General features: G+C 36.9%; 1 protein-coding gene across 3 annotated transcripts in view; it reads left to right on the forward strand.

Annotated features, from left to right (window-relative positions):
* SGMS2 (sphingomyelin synthase 2) overlaps window positions 1-21,986 on the forward strand; it is a 73,064-nt gene that overhangs the window by 18,510 nt on the left and 32,568 nt on the right. For 2 of the 3 annotated variants that reach the window (XM_039848793.1, XM_039848794.1), the window contains one exon: window positions 8,701-8,783. The exons of the other annotated variant lie outside the window; for it this stretch is intronic. The gene's annotated coding sequence lies outside the window, so the exon portion shown is untranslated. The remainder of the gene's footprint in view (window positions 1-8,700; window positions 8,784-21,986) is intronic. 3 annotated transcript variants of the gene reach the window in all.

The following is a 21,986-nucleotide window of genomic DNA, read 5'->3' on the forward strand; positions in this document are numbered from 1 at the left end:
GCAATGAATGAGAATTCCTCTTGCTCCACATCCTCATCAGCATTCAGTGTTGTCAGTGTTCCAGATTTCAGTCATTCTAATAGGTGTGTAGTGATATCTCATTGTTGTTTTAATTTGCATTTCTGTGTGACATATAATGTGAAGCATCTTTGTGTATACTTATTTGCCATCCATATATCTTCTTTGGTGAAATCTGTTGAGGTCTTTGCCCCATGTTAATCGGGTTGTTTGTTTTCCTGTTGTTGAGTTTTAAGAGTTCTTTGTGTATTTTTGATCATAGTCCTTTATCCGATGTGTCTTTTGCAAATATTTTCCCTCAGTCCATTGCTTATTCTCTCGACATTGTCTTTCACAGAACACAAGTTTTTAATTTTAGTGAAGTCTAACTTATCACTTCTTTCTTTCTTGGATCATACTCTTGGTATTATATCTAAAAAGTCACCTCCATACCCAGGGTTAATTGGTTTTCTCCTATGTTGTCTTCTAGAACTTTTATACTTTTGCATTTTGCATTTAGGGCTCTGATCTATTTTGAGTTATTTTTTTGTGAAGGCTATAAAATCTGTGTCTAGATTCTTTTTTTGCATGTGGATGTCCACTTGTTCTATTACCACTTATTGAAAAGACTATCTTTGCTCCAGTGTATTTTCATTGCTCCTTTGTCCAAGACCAGTTGACTTTATTTATGTGGGTCTCTTTCTGGGCCCTCTATTCTGTTCCATTGACTTGTTTGTCTATTCTTTCACCAATGCTAGTCTGTCTTGATTACTGTAGCTTTATAGTAAGTCTTGAAGCCAGGTAGTTTCAAACTTTGACTTTGTCCTTCAAAATCAAATTGAGTATTCTAGGTATTTTGCCTTTCCGTATAAACTTTAGAATAAGATTGTCAATATCCACAAACTAACTTGCTGGAATTTTTGATTGGAATTGCATTCATTCTGTGGTTCAAGTTAGGAATAACTGACATCTTGACAATACTGAGTCTCCCTATTCATGAACATGGAATCTCTTTCCATTTATTTAGTTCTATTTTATATCTTTCACCAGAGTTTTATAGTTTTTCTCATATAGAACTTTTGTTGTCATTGTCAGATTTATACCTAAGCATTTTATTTTGGGGGGCTGCTAATGTAAATAGGATTGTGTTTTAAATTTCAAATTTTACTTGTTCATTGCTGATTTACAAGAAATTGATCAACTTTTGTATATTAAACTTGTATCCTGCAATATTGCTGTAATTTCTTATTAGTTCCAAGAGGTTTTTCTTCTCAATTCTTTTAGATTATCTACATAGACGATCATGTTGTCTATGAACGGACAGTTTTATTTCTTCCTTCCCAATCTGTATGCCTTTTATTTCCTTTTCTTATTGCATTAGCTTGGATTTTCAGCTTCATGTTAAAAGGCAGTAGAGAGAGGGAACATCCTTGCCTTGTTTCAGATCTTAGTGGTAAAGCTGTGAGCTTCTCAACATTATGTATGATAATAGCGGTAGGTTTTCTAGATATTCTTTATCAAGTTGAGAAAGTTACTCCCTTTCTTTCCAATTGTTTGTTTGTTTAGAAATGTGATAGAAAACTGGGATTATTTACTATCCGTAAACCGTTTTGTGAGGATGAATAAGAATTATTTTTTACTTTTCCCTATAGCAAGCTTTAGACACTTTAGGGTGTGGAGGGAATACCTCAAAGGTTCTTTTGTGCTAACCCTCATCTGTCTCTTAAGAGTGCCGCATTCTGAGATCAAGGCAGCATCTTAGGATCGTGCTCTAAAAGCAAGTGGAGAGTAGTGTGATTATTGACAATGGCATTCATAATGTTTACTCCTTAAACTTCTCCTTTCTGTATCCTGAGGTATAACCTCTGATCACGCATGACTTAGAAACTCAAGATAAAAGCATGTGGCTGATTTATTTACTAGGTCAACATCATCATTCATTTTGTGACAGTGCATTGGAGCCTGAGCAACACCTCTGATTCCACCAGCAGGACCTTGGGTTACATCTTGCTGCTCACCTCTCGCCCCTACCCCCAAAACGTGTTCATCATCCTGGGAATCTGGGTGCTTTGCTTAATCGTCTTTTATTTTGCTCAACATTCAGTTGCACAAACTTCTAGTGTGCCCCTCATCTCACTGCATTCTTTTTTCTTCCTCTTTTCCAGTTATTTTTAGTACTTTAATTGTTCCTTATTCGGACACCGAATAGCTCTTGGAGGTCCTTAGAGTTTACTTTCTTGACTCTCATTTTGTTCTCTGAACATCGTTCTTTCTCCAAGACTTAAAATACCTTGAAAGACGATGCTTTGCAAAATAGAAGATTATGTAAATGTACCCATATGTAATTTGCTTTCAGACTGCTTAGAAGGAATGTTGGAAATCTGTTGGATGAGGATGTCTGAGATGGATAACGATGCACAAGGTAAACTCTTGTACAAAAGAGTTAAAGTAAATACAAAATACTGATTTTCTAAAACAAGTTTCTCACAAGGGAAGCAAACTGCTAACTAGAGAGGAGGCCAGAGTAAGCAAGCTCTTAGGAATCTTAGGACAAGGATAGCAAAAGATTAGGAGAGAGAAAAATAAAAAAACTGAGTAAGTTGATTATAGATCCAAGAGATTTGAATGGCTGGGCATCTGAAGGAGAATCCTAAACAAAAGCTGGAGAGTTAGCGAAATTTAGCTCTATCTAGATTAATCAGGCATGGCTAGTCTGCTCATACTTTTAACCTACTCAGGTGTATATACTGTAGGATCTTTGCAGTTTTTATTATAACACTTATGTATATCTCTGACTCCCAACAAATGTCCTCTCTCCTTGACCATAGGTGAATTCTCTCAGGAAGCCCTCTTTCTAATAATACTCCCCCTCCAGAATTTGTTTCTATCTTGATTCATATTTGTCTAGTTTCATTTTTACTTCAATTTTCATTTTTATTTTCAAAGAGAGGATTTTATTTGAGCAAAAGTAATAATCATAGTAAATATGTACATTTTACTTTAATTTTATAAACTATATAATTATGCTATATTTACCCAGAGAGGCTAACTTTTTTGCTACCTGGTGGTCTATCACCACAAATGACATCTTGCTAAAAAGAAAACTTTTAAGTTTCTAGGACAGAATATTTTTTATTTACTTACCCCACATACAGTGACCAAAATGAAAAATGAGGTTTACTATTTTTATCGTTAGTACATGATGATATTAAACAGACTGTGTGCTTATCATGACAAACTTTTTTTTAGAGACTATTAATACAGTAGCTGATACTTGGAAATTTGTGTTAGGAGTTTTAGACTCATGTTCTCTTTAACTTTTTAGTAATAATAACTCATGTTTATTTTAGAAAATTTTAACCCTGTATAAGCAATAGGAAAATTTAAGTCATCTATATATCTACCACCTGTTAACATTTTGCATTATCTTTCCAGCATGTTTTGCTTATACATACAGCTTAAAAAAAAAAATAGAATAAATAGGGCCATACACATATCATTGTTTTGTATTCTTGACTATATCATGAAGCTCTTGTCCCTCCCTGCTAAACATGGTAAAGAAGTATTTCAGTATTCCATTGTATCCATCTATCACAATTTATTTAAGCAGTCCCCTATTGTTGGACACTTAGTCATTTCCAGTTTTTCACTATTATTAATGTCAGAGACTCTGAGCTACGTTATTAGGGTGTTTTAAAATATTAGAAATGTATTTTACAATAGTCCTGCAGATCAACTTGATGATTTTTGATTTTTTGGTTTTCGTATTTTTTTTTTAGCCAATTTACTACATAAAACATGGCATCCCACTTTTTTGATTTGGGTTTCTTTGCTCACTGGTGAGGTTAAACACTTTCTCATTTTCAATGTTAAAATATAAAGGGTTATTTCTTTTTGTCACTGAAGGTCTGAAAGCATTTTATAAAATTAAATAATTATTTAGGTTTTACTGTTATACTATGTGACCTTCTTGTCATTTCTTATGACTTTTACTCTAAGGAGTTTCAGGAGTTCAGATGTAACAATAACAACTTTGTGGCATGAAGGAAAGAACCTGATTGGCAATTGTTTCTTTATGGAAGACCTCACAGAAAAACTGTAGAAAGCAGAGGTTGCCAGACACAGGGCTTTTTAATCTGTTGTTCAACATCCTATGTGGGCTTAAAGAAAAATCCTATTTCTGAGATATTTTTAATGCAGCCTGTATTAGAGGAAAGTACAGAGTGATCTTTCAAGATAGTTTAAATTTACAAGTCTATAATTAGAAAGCACCGTTCGAGTTCTCATGATACAGTTTTGCTCTTAAAGCAGCCATCTAAACTAGTGGGTCATTTTCCCCTGCTCCTCTTCTCCTTCCTCCTCATTCACATCTGCCATATGTACATCCAAGGACTCTGCTTCTGAAAAAATCTTCAAGGCTTCGAACTTGTGGGTTTTATAATATTATAAAGTACTTCCCTTTTCCCTCTATGTGAGATTACTTCAGTGCCTTTATCTCACTTGCAAGGAGCTACATGGGCTTTTAGGAACACAGCTGGCTATCTTATAAAGAGGAAGTCAGTGGGGAAGAAAACTTCTGACTGTGTATAAGAAGACAGCAGAAAAAGTAACAAAAATGGTCCCTTCCCTCATGGGGTGTACTGTCTGACAGAAAAGATATCAGTTCATCTTTACCAATAGTTGATTAAATAATTATAATTAGCAAACTGTTACAATGGAGAAAAAGTATGAAGTAATGTGGAGCAGTCGAAGGGGGCTCTAATCCAGTCTGGAAGAGTTAAGAGAGGCTTCTTTAAACATGAAAGTGATGTTTGTCCAAGATGCTTAGGGGTTAATTATACACACCATCCTTTACTCTTCTTTCTTGTAGAATGCTACATTTAGTGCCTGTGGACTGCAAGTAAAGAAATATATTTCCACTCTCTTTTGGCAGCTGTAGTAATACCCCACAAGTATTAAAATGAAAATATATTGCTACAGTTTACAACTTTAAGATTAACACTGTTTCATCTGAAGAAAAACTTTAAAAATTAGCCTTAAGAACAGCATGCTTTCCTTGTTGGAATGAAAGAGATGACAAATCTCTGGAACATTAGCTTATCCAGAGACCTGTGAAATAGCCATGAAGTTCAGCTGTATTATATCTTCCATGTACGGTACAGGAACATCCAAAGAAGCAAAGGTCTCTTTTTAGCTAAGATTTGCTCTCTAATAACTAGTCTTTAAAAATAAAAATCCATCTGTTCTCCAAATTAGAATAAAATGTGCCTTAACCACAATAGCTTTCATAATTTGGAAAAGCTCCACACTTAACTGTTAAGTAGAGCCTGAGATGACTGTGACAAATAGGAATATTCTTCTAAATTGTTTAATCCCCCAAGATGATTATGGCTGTTCTTTTGCCAGACAATGACTCTCAAGTCCATTAGACTTAAAAACAGATACTTCTGGGGGAAGTTTCTTTTCAATGCATCGGGTTTGCTTAGTGTTTTTATGTGGCTTCATTTTGGCCATGTCCTGATGTTAGAGAATTTGTTCCACAAATTTAGAACTGTCTCTCCTCGGCCCTTATCAGACGCATGGCTGAGGGAAATGGAAGTACAGGGTGCGTGTCCGGAGCAGTTGTGTCCCTCGAGCGAGCCAGACCATCCGAGCTGCTTGTTTATATCGCGTTGCCTTGGCTTCCTCCCAAAGATACGCTAGAGAGTTATGCTTTGGAATTTATTGAGGGACACAATGAAAAACTGTCCTCTGACATCACACGGTGGTCTGCCTGGTCTGTGCTCTTGCTCACTGCCTCTTGTGTGCAGACCTGAAGTGACCATATTAGAGCTAAGTGTCAAGAAAAGCGTTTTCTCTCTGGGGTACAAAACATGGTTTTCTGTTCCCCTTTCTCCAAACACATAGATATGGAGATACATACACACCCTCTGTGTTTAGAAAATTGGTTTCTTCTCTCTCTTATTCTTGCTACAAAGTTGTTGAGAGCCAAATAGTCATTTTGTAAGACTTAACTAATATACTCTATTACCCCTGCTCTCTTTGTCTCTATTTTAGTCATTTAACAGATGTGGATAATGCATACTATATACAAGGTGCTATTTTTAAGCTTTCTATAAATATTATATCCTTCAATCCTCTTGAGGATCCTCAGAAGTTAGTACTGTAGTTACCCCTATTTATAGATGAGAAAACCGAGGCACAAGGGGGTTAAGTGGTGTGCCTGGAGTCACATAGGTGCTAAGTGTGACGTTGAGTTTCAGAATCCATGCTGACAGCCCTGATTCCCTATCAAGAGCAGGTGGAACAAGATCCCTCCCTCTTGTGATCAGTACTCCTGATCTTTACTTACCAGGCTCTCTGATTCTACAATGCTTTTCTCATAGTCGTATTTTTAAGTTATATCATTTACTTTATTCCTTTTTGAAGTCATGCATGGTACATATTCTTCAGATTAAATCATGAACTTCTGTTGACAGTTTTTAAAATGGATCCTTTCTTAACATGACACAAAATTAGGATATATACACAAAGAGTTTTTGGACCAGTAAATATGAATTTGCATTCTACCATGTACCCTGGTTTTGTTTTTTTTGTTTTTTTTCATTCTTCGTTTTGGCAAGGGCACACATTTTAAGTTTGACTAAATGAAAAGCACCATGTTTAGCTTTGTATTTGATTGAAGTTTGTGAGCTGGCTACATTATTAGTATTATTAATACTGTGCTGCAAATGATTATAATCGTCATAGACTTAAGTTACAGCCCAAGAGCAGCTATCTCTTCTGTAATTTGACTTGTGCTTGCTACCTAAGAAATAAAATGTTACTGTTTTTGAGCTATTTTAACTTTCAGCTTCTACCAGTTTGACAGTCTTCGCTTGTTTCTGTATATGGCTCTGTGTAGGTACTTGAAAAGCACTGGACCTTTGGGATGCATCTCCTTGAGAAATCTCTGTTAGCCCAGTTCTTACTTGATTTAGCAGGTATTTATCTAAGCTAACTTAACTCAACTTTATAAAGACGTCTTTCATTTTGAGCATAATGTTGTCAGGGTTCACCCGCGTTGTCGCATATGTCACTGTTCCATTCCTTTTTATTGCCAAATATTTTACTTACAGATACCCCACATTTTGTTTATCCATTCAGCAGTTGATGCCCATTTGGACTCTTTCCACTTTTTGGCTAATATGAATAGTGCTACAATGAATATTTGCATACAGGTTTTTGTGTGGACGAATGTTTTCATTTTGGGGAGGTATATACCTAGGAGTGACACATTATTTCTCAAGTCTCTTCTAATGGTTGAGTATTATTTGGTGAAAGTAGAAGCTCAATTGAAAATCAGTTTCTGGTTGCAGAAGGGTATAGATCCTGTAATTGTTAAACATATATTTAATGAAATTTGTTAACCAGTTGTGTGTGTGTGTGTGGGTGTGTGTGTGTGTGTGCGCGCGTGTGTGCGCCCGCGTGCATCAAACTACAGTTCGGTAGTAGATCTCAGCATGTACTCTTAGGATATTCATATTGTGATTTTGTAAACTCTAGACCTCCGGACAGTGGCATACGTTCACTTCCACCCACAAGCCAAATTTCAGCTGCTTAAAGCCATTAAAAGGGAGCGGAGGGATAAATAGGCAGAGCACAGAGGATTTTTAGGGCAATGAAACTGTTCTCTATGATACTATAGTGACAGGTGCATGTCATTATAAACCTGTCCAACCCCATGGAATGTACACACCAAGAGTGCACCCTAATATAAACTGCGTGAGACTGGGTAATAATGCGTCAGTGTAGGTTCCTCGATGATAACAAATGTACCTTTCTGTGGGGAGATGTTGGTAATGGAGAAGACTACGCATGTGTCGGGGCAGGGGGAATGTGGGAAATCTCTGTACTTTCTGCTCATTTCGCTGTGAATCTAAAATGGCTCTAAAAAATAAAGTCTATTTTAAAAATCCATTAAAAGATCACAGCAACTGTGTACATTTCAGAGGGAATCGTCTGTCATTTTGTTTGACAGCGTCTGACCGTATACTGCACCACAGGCAGTTTCCGTAACACTTGGTTTGCCCTGTATGTAGGCAGTCCCTCTCCTTGGCCTGCAAAGCCCTTGGTCACCTGGCCTCTGCCTTCTTCTGCACTTTTTTACTCCTAAATCAAAGTGCTCCAGTAGTGCTTGCTTTTTTGTTCTTTAAACCCACCGGGTTCATTCTTGCCTGAGGGTGTTTGAACCAGCAGCTCCCCTAGCCTGGAGTGCTGTTTTTAAACCTACCTGGCTGCCCTGCCCCATTATTATTAAGTCTTAACTTAAATATCATTCCCTTAGAGAGACTCCTTGACCGCCTGCTCTAACTCAGCCCCATCAGCCTTGCTCTAATGTTGACTTACTTATCCGAGTGACATTTATCACAGTCTTCTTATTTATCTGTTAGTTTGTTCCTGTGTTAGAATGCAGGCATCACAAGGGATGGGAATCTGCCTGCACTGCACCCCCTCTGAACAGAGTGAGTCAGTTATTAAGTAAATGTTCATGGAAAGGATGGCCAAGTTGCTTTTCTCTTCCTGAGAATGCTGGTACCTGTTAGAGCCAGCATTTTCCTGGGCATAGTATCAGAGAACTCTTCATTTCACCTCCACTCTCAGGAAACCAACAAAACGTAACAACAAAGCATCATCCTTTAACCTCTTTTTAAAACCTTTTAGAGCTGTCGTCCTCTGCCCCATATCACTCTTCACGGAAAGGATCTGCCACGAGACCGGGAGTGTTGACTGCTATAAGGACCAAGGTGGGAGTCGCTGTGGGCCGTCTGCACGCAGGGGGTTTGGTGCTTCCTGGCACTATGTCAGAACTATAATTTGCATCAGCAGGAGCTTGGCTGCCTCCCAGTTGTCCTGCAACGTCTCTGCTAGCTTCTCTTTCCCATTTAAGACATTTATTTCATAAACTCCACAGGAATTTCTATTTTATTCTCAGGAGAGTGTTAGATTTCAAGCTGTTTCAGGTGAATGGATGTTTCCTCACTCTTTGGATGTTGTCTTAAATGCCAGCAAGAAAAATTGACATGACACCAAAATTTCCTAACCTTTTTCCATGACTGCAGAGACAGCACGCAGAAACTGCCTCAGCCGTGCATTAAGAAAAGTTTGTGGCATTAAAAATCTTCAGAGAAACATCCATCAGCTGCGCACCTATTAAGCAGTGTTGCTGCAATTATTGCTAGCCAAGTTGTCCTTTTGTAGTTATGTAAACCAAAGATAAAGCGGGGCAGAGGGTAGTTACGCCCACTCCATACCTGCCTGGGAGCAGGGAGGTTTTGTCTTTTGTGATTGATTTTGTGCCGGTCAGTTCATTGTCTATACCAATTTGAACTTAATTTCACTGATAATTTTATTTTTGAAAATAACAGTAGCAAATGCAAAATATTTTCTCTCTCTTCTCTACATCTATGGCACCTTACACCTGGGACTCATTTGATTCCCATGATAGCCTTTTTTCTTATTGCTAATTAGTGAGGTGTTTGCCCAGACTTCAGCCCTAAAATGGATTCTAGGGCCATGTAATCCCAAATTAATTAAAAATAAATTTTTTGAATATTTAAGAGTCGCTGTTCAGCACAGCATTCTATAGGCTTATTTGTTTGTCTCTTGTAAAATTCAAAATAATTCTAGGAATGTTGCTAAGTGTTGAATGCCTTTATTGGGCCGATACTGGGAATGACAACTATTTCTGAATATTTGTCCTCGATGATATATCTCCCTTCTTCTGGCAGTGTCTGTCCCATTGAAGCTGGGTAAAGAAAAGACTTCATTTATTCAACAAATACTTACTGAACAATTTGTGTGTGCCAGACACTTTTTTCAGTTTTGCAAATAAGGCAGAGAACAAAACAAAGTCCCTGCTTTCTTAGAGCTTCAAAAAAAAAATATTCTCCCAAATATTCTCAGCAAACGAATGGGAGAAGGGAGGTGCAGAGAACTTGACTCACTCTGAGGTGTCCTGGGGAAACCCCCTTCAAGATGGCAGACAGACACAAGACGAAAAGAAGATTGTGGGAACCTGATTTGGAAAATACAATAGAAGCAATCTTATGCTGTTTTCATCACTGCAGCACAATAGAAACTTATAAAAACAACCAACAAAAAAGATGCCCAGTTGATATAACTTGGGTCTAGAAAAGAAAGAGGGAATACTCTGCAAGGGTACCATTTTGATACATTTTTTTCAAGTTCACAGCTTCCTCCCAAATTCTGCCTGAACCATCCCATCCCAGCATCTGTGGTCAATGTCTAATGCATCCTTCTGTTTTCTGTGTGCACAGACAAGCAAATTCATATTTGCCCCTTTGTAAAGTAAAAGATAGCCAACTATACTTCTCTATAATGTATGTTTTTTTTTTTTCCTAGTATATATAGGAGAGTTTAACATGTCAGTACTAAGAGCTTCTTCATTTTTTTTTTCTCAGCAGTTACAGAGTAGTCCATTGTATGGATGTACCACAATTTAAATAGTGACCTATTGATAGACATTTGGGTTGTGGCCAATCCTTTACTCTTAAACAATGCTGCAGTAAATAACTTCGTATATGGGTTATTCTGCATGGAGGCAGTTATATCTGTATAAATTTGCAAAATAGAATTTCAGATCTATTCAGAATATACACAATAAGATGTGTGTATAATTTTGATAGATGTTGTCAAATTGCATCCCAGTTGGAAAGGTTTCTTATTTTCACCATTGTTTGGAATTAACTGTTATCAGGGTCTGGATTTTTTTCCAACCTGGAAGGTTAAATGGTGTCTTACGAGTAGTTTCAATATAAAAATACTATTGCTTGACAATTTTCAGTGGTATTTTTTTAAAAGAAAAAAAAATGCTCAGAAAACTAAACAGGACTAGAATTCAGTTGTTTTTATTATGCAAGAGGACTACTAAAGGCCATCTTAGATCTTCTATTATATAATTTAAAACGTTTTTCCTTATTAAAAATGCTACATTTTAAATACTGAAAACACTGAATAAAAATGCTTCTCAGGCTCATGATGTACCTACGTAAGGCCTTTCTCCTATAATTTGTCTTATAGCTAATTGAAATAGGACAGTCTACAAAGATGAGGTATCACAGAAGGCCTGAGCCTGCTCTCCTTAGAAAGACCCGCTTGCAAGGTTGGCTGGCCCTTGGCTGGTGTCTGGGAACCTAGGTTTGGAAGGGGTTCCCACTATAATGGCTCACTGTGCCAGAACTGTTTGTGCAATATGGTTCGTGTTGAATACCTGCTTGCGTTCCAGGAGGAATTTGGGTACTTGCCGGGCAGTAGGTGTCTATGTGACCAGCCCCAGTAAAAACCCCCAGGCACTGAGTCACTAATGAGATTTCCTGGCAGACAGCATGTCACAGATGTCACAGCTCACTGCCGGTAGTTGAGCCTGGCTTGTGTGACTCCACTGGGAAAGAAAGGACCTCGGCAGCTCACTCCTAGTCTCCTCTGCACTTGGCTCCATGAGGCTTATTCCTTTGTTGATTTTGCTTTTGTTTTTTTTGCTATAACACATCATAGCCACACATACAACTGTATGCGGGGTCCTGCGAGTCTTCTGGTGAATCAGAGAACTGGAAGTGGTCTTGGCGACCCTGAAACAATCAGCTTTGCAAAGATTTTAATATCCCGTCTGCTGTGTTAATTGTGACACAAATATTTTTAGCATGCAATTAATTGACCTTTGGTATTATATCTTGACTTGTAGTCTGTGTCCTATTGTAAAATGTGTAATCTTTTCGATTTCTGAAAGTGATTTAGCATTTGCTATGGATGGAGACGACAAGAAGGCTGCCCGATATGTTTAGTGGTGAATCCACAACTGGTTCTTCGGCCCTCCTGGTGTCTATATTTAGGTTTAAAAGCTTCTTGCTTTAATTTTCTATAATTCAATTATTAAATGAATGGATTTTCTCAAATTCCTTTGGATTCATAACCACAGAATGTAGTTAGGCGGTCTGATTTCTAAGTATGCTCTGTGCCTGAAGCTTATCTGCAAATAAATTGTCCTAGAAATTTCACTCAGGACAGCAGATCTTTGTCCAAATAGGACATAAGGCCCAAAGATTTTGAAATAAAGCTTTATTTTGTACAATTGTATATTAGCATCTCATTTAAAAATTTTAAATATTCAAACAGAAAACTGATAAATAGAAAACTATGAAAGATCTATTTGTTTAAGCTGCTTTGCCTAAAGAAATTAGATGGCAGCTAAAGAGAAGCATTTATATTTATATGGTTTGAAATGTTATATATAGTCCAGAGTAGACATTGTGACAGCTACTGTTCTTTATATATAGTATTCATTTAATTTTCATAGCAACCTTATGAAGTAGCTGCAATTAACTTCACTTTGAGACACACAGGATTTAAGCGACTTGCCCAAAGTTAAGTGATTTGCTAGAATGAGGTAGAACTAGAATTTGAGTGCAGCTCACCTCTCTACATAGGCTGAGTTCATAGCCACTCTACTTTCCTGGGTCAGATGGTAGCATCTCACTGGTGCTATGGAAAGTCAATTAAATGAAGACTCTTATACATTTACCCTTGGGTATAGGGATGATCTGATCATTTTTCTGCTGAATGTAAGAAATCCTTATCTTTGTGGTTTCTAAGTTTCAGCAATTGTAAGTGGGGTCCTTACAAAACACAAACTGAGCATGTCACTCTCTGATCCCTTTATCCTGGGACAAAATCCAGATATCATCATAAAGAGCCCACCTTTCCTCATTTCAGGTAGGCCGACTTTTCTTTTGTTCTCACACATACAAATCGCATCCTCCTTTGGTCCTTAAGGCCTTTGCGCATACTATTCCTTTTGCCTTAAATTACTCCATCCCAACTTGCCCTATCCTTCTTCTTCCTTCAGATCTGAGTTGAGAGGCCATTTCTTCCAGGAAGCCTTCCCTGACCTTCCCAGACTGGGGTGTGTGCCTTGGCAATGTGTTTCTATAAATTCTTGAACTTTTGATTATCCAGATTTTTATTTTTTTGTGTTACAGTTGTTTGTTTCCCTAGTTAGACTTCAAGCTCTGTGAGGTCAGGGACAAAGTCTGTGTAGTTCACCTGGCCATAATAGACACTCAGATATCTAAATGAAGGTTAAATAAGGTTGCAAAAGATGAAACAGAATTAGTGGTAATTTAGCTCTCAGAGTACACAAATGCAAAGAACTCTGCCCAGTATCATAGATGAGGCTCTACTCCCATATAATTATCAGAAAGCTTTAGTTATAGCATGGGAACAAATATTTTTCATTTGTTACTGAAACTTGCATCAAGCATGTAGTCAACAAAATCATGAGCTTAAATCCTAAGCTTTTTGCTGGCAGTTTCATTTCCCAAGACTGAACTCCACCTTGAAAATCTGAAGAATGAAGCTTTCTATCCTTAGTTATATGCATGAGCCCAAACATTTTATAGAGCTGCAGCAGGTCCACTTATCAACTATGAACCCCAAATTGGGAGAACATTCTTTAGACATGGTTAAAGACTTTAAAATATTTTGGAGAGCAATTCACCTCCATGTTGCTTGCCCCAGTAGTAATTGTAACCTGCAATAAGCCAGTTCTAAATAATGAGGGTACCCGTTTCTTAAAGCTGTTACAGACTTTGGTGGATTTCAAGAATTTTTAGACATGAAAAACTACCCCCTATCCCCCCGCCCCATATATATAATATGCCTTTGAAAAAGAGTACTTTGGAGAAAATAAAGTTTTAACTTGTTTAAGATGAAAATCTTTGCTAAGTAGTAAATTTATATACTCCTTGTATAGCTGTCAAGGACAAAGTAAAACATATCGTCTACTAGACTTTCAGTAGTACTTAATAGATCTCAGACGTACTGGAACCCCTGTGTTAGGATGAATATTATTTGGTGGGGGACGAAAAAAGACTATTACCCAAACTACTTTGTATCCTTCGGTCCACCGCGTTAAATAAAACTAGGATTCAGGATTTTCCCTCACAGATGAAACATTTAGGCACACCCTTAGGTCTTATTCTCTGTGTCTTTAGCAGGCATGGCTGAAAAGGAGGACGAAGAGAAAAACCCCAGCATTTGATATGTGTGTATTTGCTTGCCTTTGTTTAAAACACATTTCTTCCTTTGAATATGTAATGCATAGAAATGAATAAGAAAAATAGTGGAGCCCCAAAATATTAGGGAACTAGCAATAACTGGTGGAGAATTTATATGGAATGCAAGTCATTTTTTAAATTCTAGATTGTTTTATCCTAGATTTTTGGCTTCTAGAGTGACCTGGGCATGCGTGCTAACTTAAGGTTGAAGATAAAGGTCAGAAAAGTGACCTTAGGCTGACTGTGATGTCTTTATATTCGTTATGGTATTCGAGGGTGAACTCTTTCAATTCTGAAGCTACTTATATGTGGTCAGCAATTCTTTCTTGTTATTCCGTCTGAGAGAGAAAGATAGAGAGCAAGAGAGAGAGAGGAAGGGTAGAGGCAGAAGCTGACAGGTATGTGTAGAACAGTTTTTCTGGCCTGAATGTGGCCTTCCTCTGGTTGCCTGAAAAAAATTCTTTCTTGACTATGAGGTCAGAAGTAGTAACTCAGTGCTGTTTAGGAATGCATTATATTAATTGAATTCTTGAGAGCTAATAGGGATGGCAAATTACTTCTATGACACCATATAATTCCAATTCCCTTTTATATGTAAGAATCCTGTAATTGCCTTTTGTCTTAAAGCTTTTCTTCAGAACTCAGTAAGAAAAATAATGTAGCATGTTTCAGCTACAAGCTGTCAATTCTATGCACAGCATAGTGCCTTTTGAGTTTCCCTGACTTGCAAAGAATTGAAGGAGCCTCTACTAACAGTGACGTGGGAAAGAACAGTGTCAAGGTTAAGCATGAAATCAATAGTTTAGTGCTGGGAGGAGGAGGTGCTGAATAAATATCTGCACTGTGTCTGACTGTACCTGTGCCTGAGTCACCTTCCTCCTGCTAAACACAAAGGGGTTTCTAGGCAACAGGAGTGATTCAGACACTAAACACCTCACTACAGTGAAATGTCCACCTGCAATATTTCCAGGAAATGTCCCTCTTATAAGTCACTGGGGAGCAAGATAAACATTCATACAGGCACTAAGGCTTCACATGACCCAGAGTTGGTAACCATGTGTTAGAAGGTGGGGCTGGCTAATATTTGGAAGGAAGTCACCTCACAGGGCAAACATAGACTGTTACCTGAGTGGTAACTGTGGGGAGGAAGAGGGGAGGAAGGAGAGTAGAATATCCCCCCAGAAAGACTCACGGGGAAGGGAAATCCATTGCTCTTGGGAAAAAATAGTACATTCCTAATTGTAAAAATACACGAACACCTTGGAAAATTACAACATAGCATAGTGACTAAGAACATAGACCTGGGTTGCCTGGGTTCAAATCCCACCTATGCCCACTTGCTAGATTCCTAGTTTCACTTCCTCATACCTCAGACAGTGGTGATAGCAGTACCTACCCCACTAAGTGGTTGTGCACATTAGCATGTTAATATTGGGGAAATACCAGTCTTTCTTATGACAAGTTCTGGGGAAATGTTTTCTGCCCTCCATCCTTCAGATAAATCCCTAAGAGGTGGGGGGTCAGAATTGAAGGAAAACCCAAAGATAGGTAAGAACTTTTCAAGAATTTATCTATTCTTTATGATTTTGAGAACTACTATTATAGAAATTTTAATTACAGCCTCATTTAAGAAAACTCTCCAAAGATTTTCAGGATTTACCTACTGTAGTTAAATTAAAATTTATTTAGAAGCCTTGGTCAGTGGTACAACATAAGTACATGACATCATTTTATTCAATAACTATAGAGATTTTTTTTTATTGCCAAAATAGTAGCCTAATGACTGAAGCTTAACTTTCAGATCTCTTTAAAAATTAAGAGAAAAACCTATTTAACTCTAAAATTGTCGGACATTCCTTCAAGCCACATACAGTGCTTCACTGAATTTAATGCTGAAGGTAGAATCCATGTCTTAGATGCACTCTTTGAATAATTTTCTATGAGTGTAGAATGTCAATTTAAGGGAAATGCTTTTTAAGTTTGATTTGTTTTATAAGGAACCTAGAGTTTTTCCATTAATTTAGATTCTCAGTCTTTCATCAGAAATCTTTATATTACTTGATGGGAAACTGCATTAATCATTATTCATAATGAACAAACAACTTCAGAAACAGAAGAAGCCATAATTAATGCTTCAAATGATTCAAATAAATTTTTATGGAGTTCACTCACTTAGTTTTTATTTATTTGTTCCAAAAATGAGGTAGGAATTTGTTATTTTAAAAAAGTTATAACACATGATCAACTGCTTTTCCAGTTATTTGACTTAGGGATATGTGTCATGTCTAGGATTAAAACTGGAATAGCCTGCTGCCCAGAAAAAAAATAATCAAATATAGGATTGCTAATCCATTACCAGAGGAGTCTAGTCTTGTTTGACACTGTAAATTGTCTGCCTTTAAACATTACTACTAGTGGAATAGATTAACTCTTTAAATCAAGATATACAATTTCAGATTATTTGGGATATTTTTATTTCTAAATTTTAAATATTTCAAAAAAGACCTTTTTAAATACCAGTTTTTTAAAACATAGTTTATACTAATTTGTATCGTATCATTTCCTAATTTCGAATCTGCATTCATATAACTGTCAATTAGTAAAATAAAGCATAGTATTTTATTCTTTTATATCCTTTGGTGTTGGCCTCTGAGCTCACCTAGTAACTTCTGTTGTTTACCTTGCATCTAATTAACCGTCTGTTGTTCTAACAGATATGACCTTTCCCTTTCAAACTTATAAAATAATTATTATTATTATTATTATTATTATTATTAGTTTTAATGTCTTCTCTAATAAGCCTGAGATCAACAGCTCTTCATTAAGATGATATTTAACTGGTTTCAGCCTGGTGGGAAAGAGGATTCTGCATCAGATCCCTTATAATAGTCTTCTTACTCTATTCAGATACCTAAACAGTGAATGGAACCTACTGGATGATTCTTCCATGAATTTATTTTCCTTTTCATGTAGCCTATTTTAACAATGTGATATCTGACCATGAGAAATAAAGATACACGATAAACCATGTTTTTTTCATTGTAAAATGCCAGTGGCCAACCATTTAACATGGTCCCTTATTTGATAATTGTGTGAGAGAGAGAGAGAAGGCAGAAGAAACTGAGGACCAAGAAGGTCGTTTTCATTCTCATCAAGTGATGGAGTCACAGTTGGAACCTGGGTCTTAGTAAACCCCTCTGGAGCTGTTACCCATAAATCATTTATATCCACTAAATGAAAATACCCCCAATGTTTAAATCTTTGAGGGAATTGGTTGCTCACACCACAGGACCAATCTTAGGGTGGTGTCTTGAGCACCAGGAGGAAATACCTAGAGCATTTGATGGTTAGTATACTCATTATCGGTAAGTTACCTTACTCTACTTTTCTTTCTGTGAGAAATGGGATTTTTGTTTGCCCTCTTTAACTGTCTTTGGTGAGATCACTAATATATCTTTACATGTATATATTTTAATATGGCAAAATGTATTATAAATTTGTAAAATAATGGGGTTGTATTAAGTGAGAAAACTGGGACACAAAGTTACTAAGTTATCTAAAAACCATTAGTCGTGGGTTTTTTGTGGCCAGATAGAAATAACAATTCTGGTCTGTTAACTTCTGATCCAGGGCCTTGAACTGACACCATTACTTTTTAAACTTTCTGGCCATGAAAGAACTCAGATTTCAGCTGAGATTTTTGGGCAGCCCTCCTCCCACCCCCCTGCAAAACAGAAAGAAAACAGAGGTTCTCTAGTTGACACAAGATGGGAGCCTGGTCTCCCTGAGACACCGCACCGTAACGGACTTATTCTCTGTGTGGATCTCCCATCCCCCATGTCCTTACAACAACAAACTGAACCTGGTCTTGGTCTCGTTCTACGTCTCTGGAGCATTTCTGTCCCCTATATCTGCAAGTGAACGTAAATGGAAAAGTTGGAAGTGAATTGACCCAGCCTGGTTGTCATAGCTGTAAAGGAAATGTCAGGTCTTCTTAGTTGTCTCGGGAACATTTTACTACGTCTCAGGAAGCAGCAGCAGGTGCAGACTGGCTGTGAGAATCTGCCAATCTCCAGCCATGGTTGGTTCTTCCAACCTAGCAGGGGCATGCCATCCCATTTCCTTTTCTTTGCTGTAAGAATTCATCCCGAAGCTCGGTGCTCAGCTGTAGATGCTTTTTCCAAAGAGTGGTAGAGTGACTGAATTAGAAACTACCAAAGTGCAAAATGCTGGCTCTACTATTTACTAGTTGGTGACTTTGGACAATCACTTAACCTCTCTGTGTTCATCTGTAAAATGCGGGTAATAATACATCATAGAGTTATGGTGAAGATAAGCATTTAGAATTGTGTTTGGACAATAATAAGTACTGTGTCAGTGTTATCTCTAGCTCTTATTCTTAAGTCTAAGCCATATAAATTTAAATCATTAATGGGATACAAATTCAACATTTTTTAAAGACTAAATACTTCAATCTATTTTTTAAAGTGTATATTTATACACTTGTTTGAACAAAAGCTTTTTACAAATAACTACAAAGCCAAAAATATAATAATCAATTGGCTTCACAGAATAGATTAGACTTGTTAAGGCTTCAGAAAAATTTTTGTTTCTACCTAGTTATTATGTACAATCTTATGTTATAAGTAAGGCAAGATGCACAAATCATGAACCAACATTTCCTAGAAAGCTCCTTTCGGAAATTCGATCTTCAAATATGGGTTTATGACAGCACTTTGGTGAAAATCTCCGCAGAGGAAGTCTATTTAGGCAGTTATCTGTTGAGCCATAATGTTCTTGATGAGTACCTGTTTGTTTTTCGGAATTGATGCCACTTTCAGAATATGAAAGTGGTTTTCTGCTCCTGTAACAATAGGATTCCAGAGCTCTGCTTTGGAGTTAGGTCTTTTTCCACTAGCTCTTTTGTCCCTGACTTTCTCACACTTAGATATTTGGCAAATATCTAATTCCCATTCAAAAAGCTTTATGATTATTAAAGAGAATATTTAATTCCATGGATTTTCTTACTATTGACAATCTTTGAATTAACGTCTGCTTTGCACCTGTAGCACACATTTATAATAAGTTTGCATAATGATTTTGCATGAATATATAAGTCAAAAGGCAAACATAAAAGATAGTAACTGTCCCCGGAAAATGTTGGACACGAAGCACCACAGAGAGGAGGGTTAGTTTCTAAGAAGCCAGAAGTTATAGATTGGCATTTGTGTTTAAATGGGAACTTGGGGGAGAGGGGACATGAAGTTTTCTAACCTCACTGGGCATGAGAGCTGTATTTGACAATTCATTTCTGGGTCCAGGAGGTGTAGCAGGAAGGTTTCTTAGAGAAAGTAATGTCTGAGCTGAGACCTGAAGCAAGAAGGTAGGGCTGAGAGGAGATTTAGGCTGCTGAAAAATTATATCTGAAGGCTTAATAAAGGGAATAGAAATTAAGTAAATATGGCCAGAAGCACAGGGAAAGGAAAAAGTTTCAAAAAATGAGCGTGGAAGGAAGGCAGAGGCCAGATAATGAAGGTCCTTGTAAGCGAAGTCAGCTGTTAGAAAGACACACCACCATCTTAAAAGCATTGTGGAGAAAAAATAAGATAACTGGGGAAAGGTGACCTGACTGGAAATTTATTATTAAAGAAATTATGTTAATTTTGTTTGCCTGTAACAATGACATTAATGGGTTTGTTTGTTTTTCATCTATCCTCTACTCTGGATTGTTTTGAAGCAATCCCAGAAATCATATCACTTCATCTGTAAATATTTCAGTATACCTCCTTAAGATGAGCCTCTCAAAACAAACAATGACATTAACGGGTTTGTTTGTTTGTTTTGAGAGGCTTTATCTTAAGGAGGCATACTGAAATATTTACAGATGAAGTGATATGATTTCTGGGATTGCTTCAAAACAATCCAGAGTAGAGGATAGATGAAAAAGATTTTCCATGATAATTGTTGTACCCGATGAGGTTGTTCACTACACTATTCTATTTCTAATACAGCATGCTTGGAATTTTCTGAACTTTTTGGTAAGTCTAAATAAGCAATGGACTTTTGACCATAGGGAGCCATTCGAAGGCTTTAAAGAAGTCAGTGATGCCGGAGCTGGACTGTGAGCAAGACTCTGCTGCATGAAGACCCACAGTCGCTTCCCCACAGTGATGGTGGCACATCAGTTTCTCCTCGTGCAAGAACGTTCACGACTTTACATCTTAGTGAGCGGTTCCATTGTCCTTTTCCTCCTAACACTTTCATTTTATACTCCAGTAGTACAAACTACTGATAGTACCTGATATTCCTAGTACTATAGCAGCTTTCTTTTTGTTAAAAAAAAAAAAAAATTATTTTAATGTATCTCTTTGGTGGATGGATTTAATTTGTTATGGCTCTTGATACGTTTGGACGAATTCCTGCACTCTGCTGCTAAGAGGTGTTTGTGACCTGAACTGAGTTAGAGCACAAGTAATAGAAGGGAGATAAAAATGGACAGGAGCTGAGTGATTGTCAGGGGAGCAGAGAAGGGAATTTGAAGCTAAAATGATAGCTGATATTTTATTTACCCTGAGTAACTGGGTGGATGGTGGTACAGTTTACAGAGATAAGAAACAGGAGGAGGCACACACAGTTTGGGACATGAGTTGTCAGCATCTGCTTTTTCTGTTCTCAGGGCCATGAATCCTTCTGATGGAATTCACTCTTTTCTTTAAAAATACCCATAATCCTTTTTGACATTCCTAATATGTGCCTCTTAAGTATAGATACATGTTAATGTCATTTATGGTCTTGTTTATTACAAGCTTTGGAAATTGGCCCCTAATCTCCTAATATTTTTATTTCTGCAGATTATACTACAGGAGATATTTTAGAAGCAAAAAAGCCTCCCCAAAACAGGAAACAACTTCTCATTTTCTAGGCTGTTACTTTGTTTCAATTTTTTTTAAAATATAGATTTTAAGTAGCATACGTGTATTTAAAAAAAAACGATTTCAAGTGATTATAGTCAAATATTCTGATTTATTTAGGGTCATCAATGAAAATTAGATTTAATGGAAATAAGATTAAATATGGAATTACATCTTTTAGCTTCCTGATGCTAATTGGACATTGAGTTTGTAGCATTTCCTATTTCTTGGCATGATGTTCAGGTTTAGAGACTGTGCTTTTAATCATCCCGTGTTCTAAATCCACTTCACTCTGTAGAAAACAGTTCTGACTATAGTTTACATCTCAGAATAGACCAGTGCTGAACTAAATAGGATACCTATTTCACTGGTTTTCTATTCAGCACTAATTTGTGGAGCTTGGTGTTTTAAGGCTATTTTAAAAAGAAAAAGACTATTCTACTTTTTAAAACTTTTGTTTCTAGTTTCATCTGTATACCTTAAACTTATAAAATTCCTAAGTGATATATAATCAGTCTCTCCCACCCCATTTTATGTTCATTATTTTAATTTTCACTTTCACATCTGTCATAAAGTTTTACTAAACTTCAGATGTTACTTTAGGATCTTCTCTAATTTATAAAAATGTTTTTATTGCTCACTGATCTCTTTAAGTGATTTCAGTTGGAAAGGGGAGAAAGAGACTTAGTCAAAAATCTCTTGAGGATAGGAGCCAACCTTTTCTGCTACCTTCCTTAGCACTTAGAGCCCAATCTGCACAGAACGGAAGGCCAGAAATAGTTGTCTTCTGTGTTGGCTGTCCATTTATTTGCCTTACAGTCCAGGCTTTCAATAGTGATAGAATAGTTGCTGCATATTTAACCCTCGAGTACCGCTTGAGTTTGGTCATTATGTTTCATTAAACTCGGGGTACAGTTTTAAGTTTTCTATAGTTGTAGTTCCTTTCCCAACTATTTAAGATAAA

This window comes from Pteropus medius, unplaced genomic scaffold (genome assembly GCF_902729225.1).
Source record: "Pteropus medius unplaced genomic scaffold, Ma_sr-lr_union100, whole genome shotgun sequence".
Taxonomy (NCBI): domain Eukaryota; kingdom Metazoa; phylum Chordata; class Mammalia; order Chiroptera; family Pteropodidae; genus Pteropus; species Pteropus medius.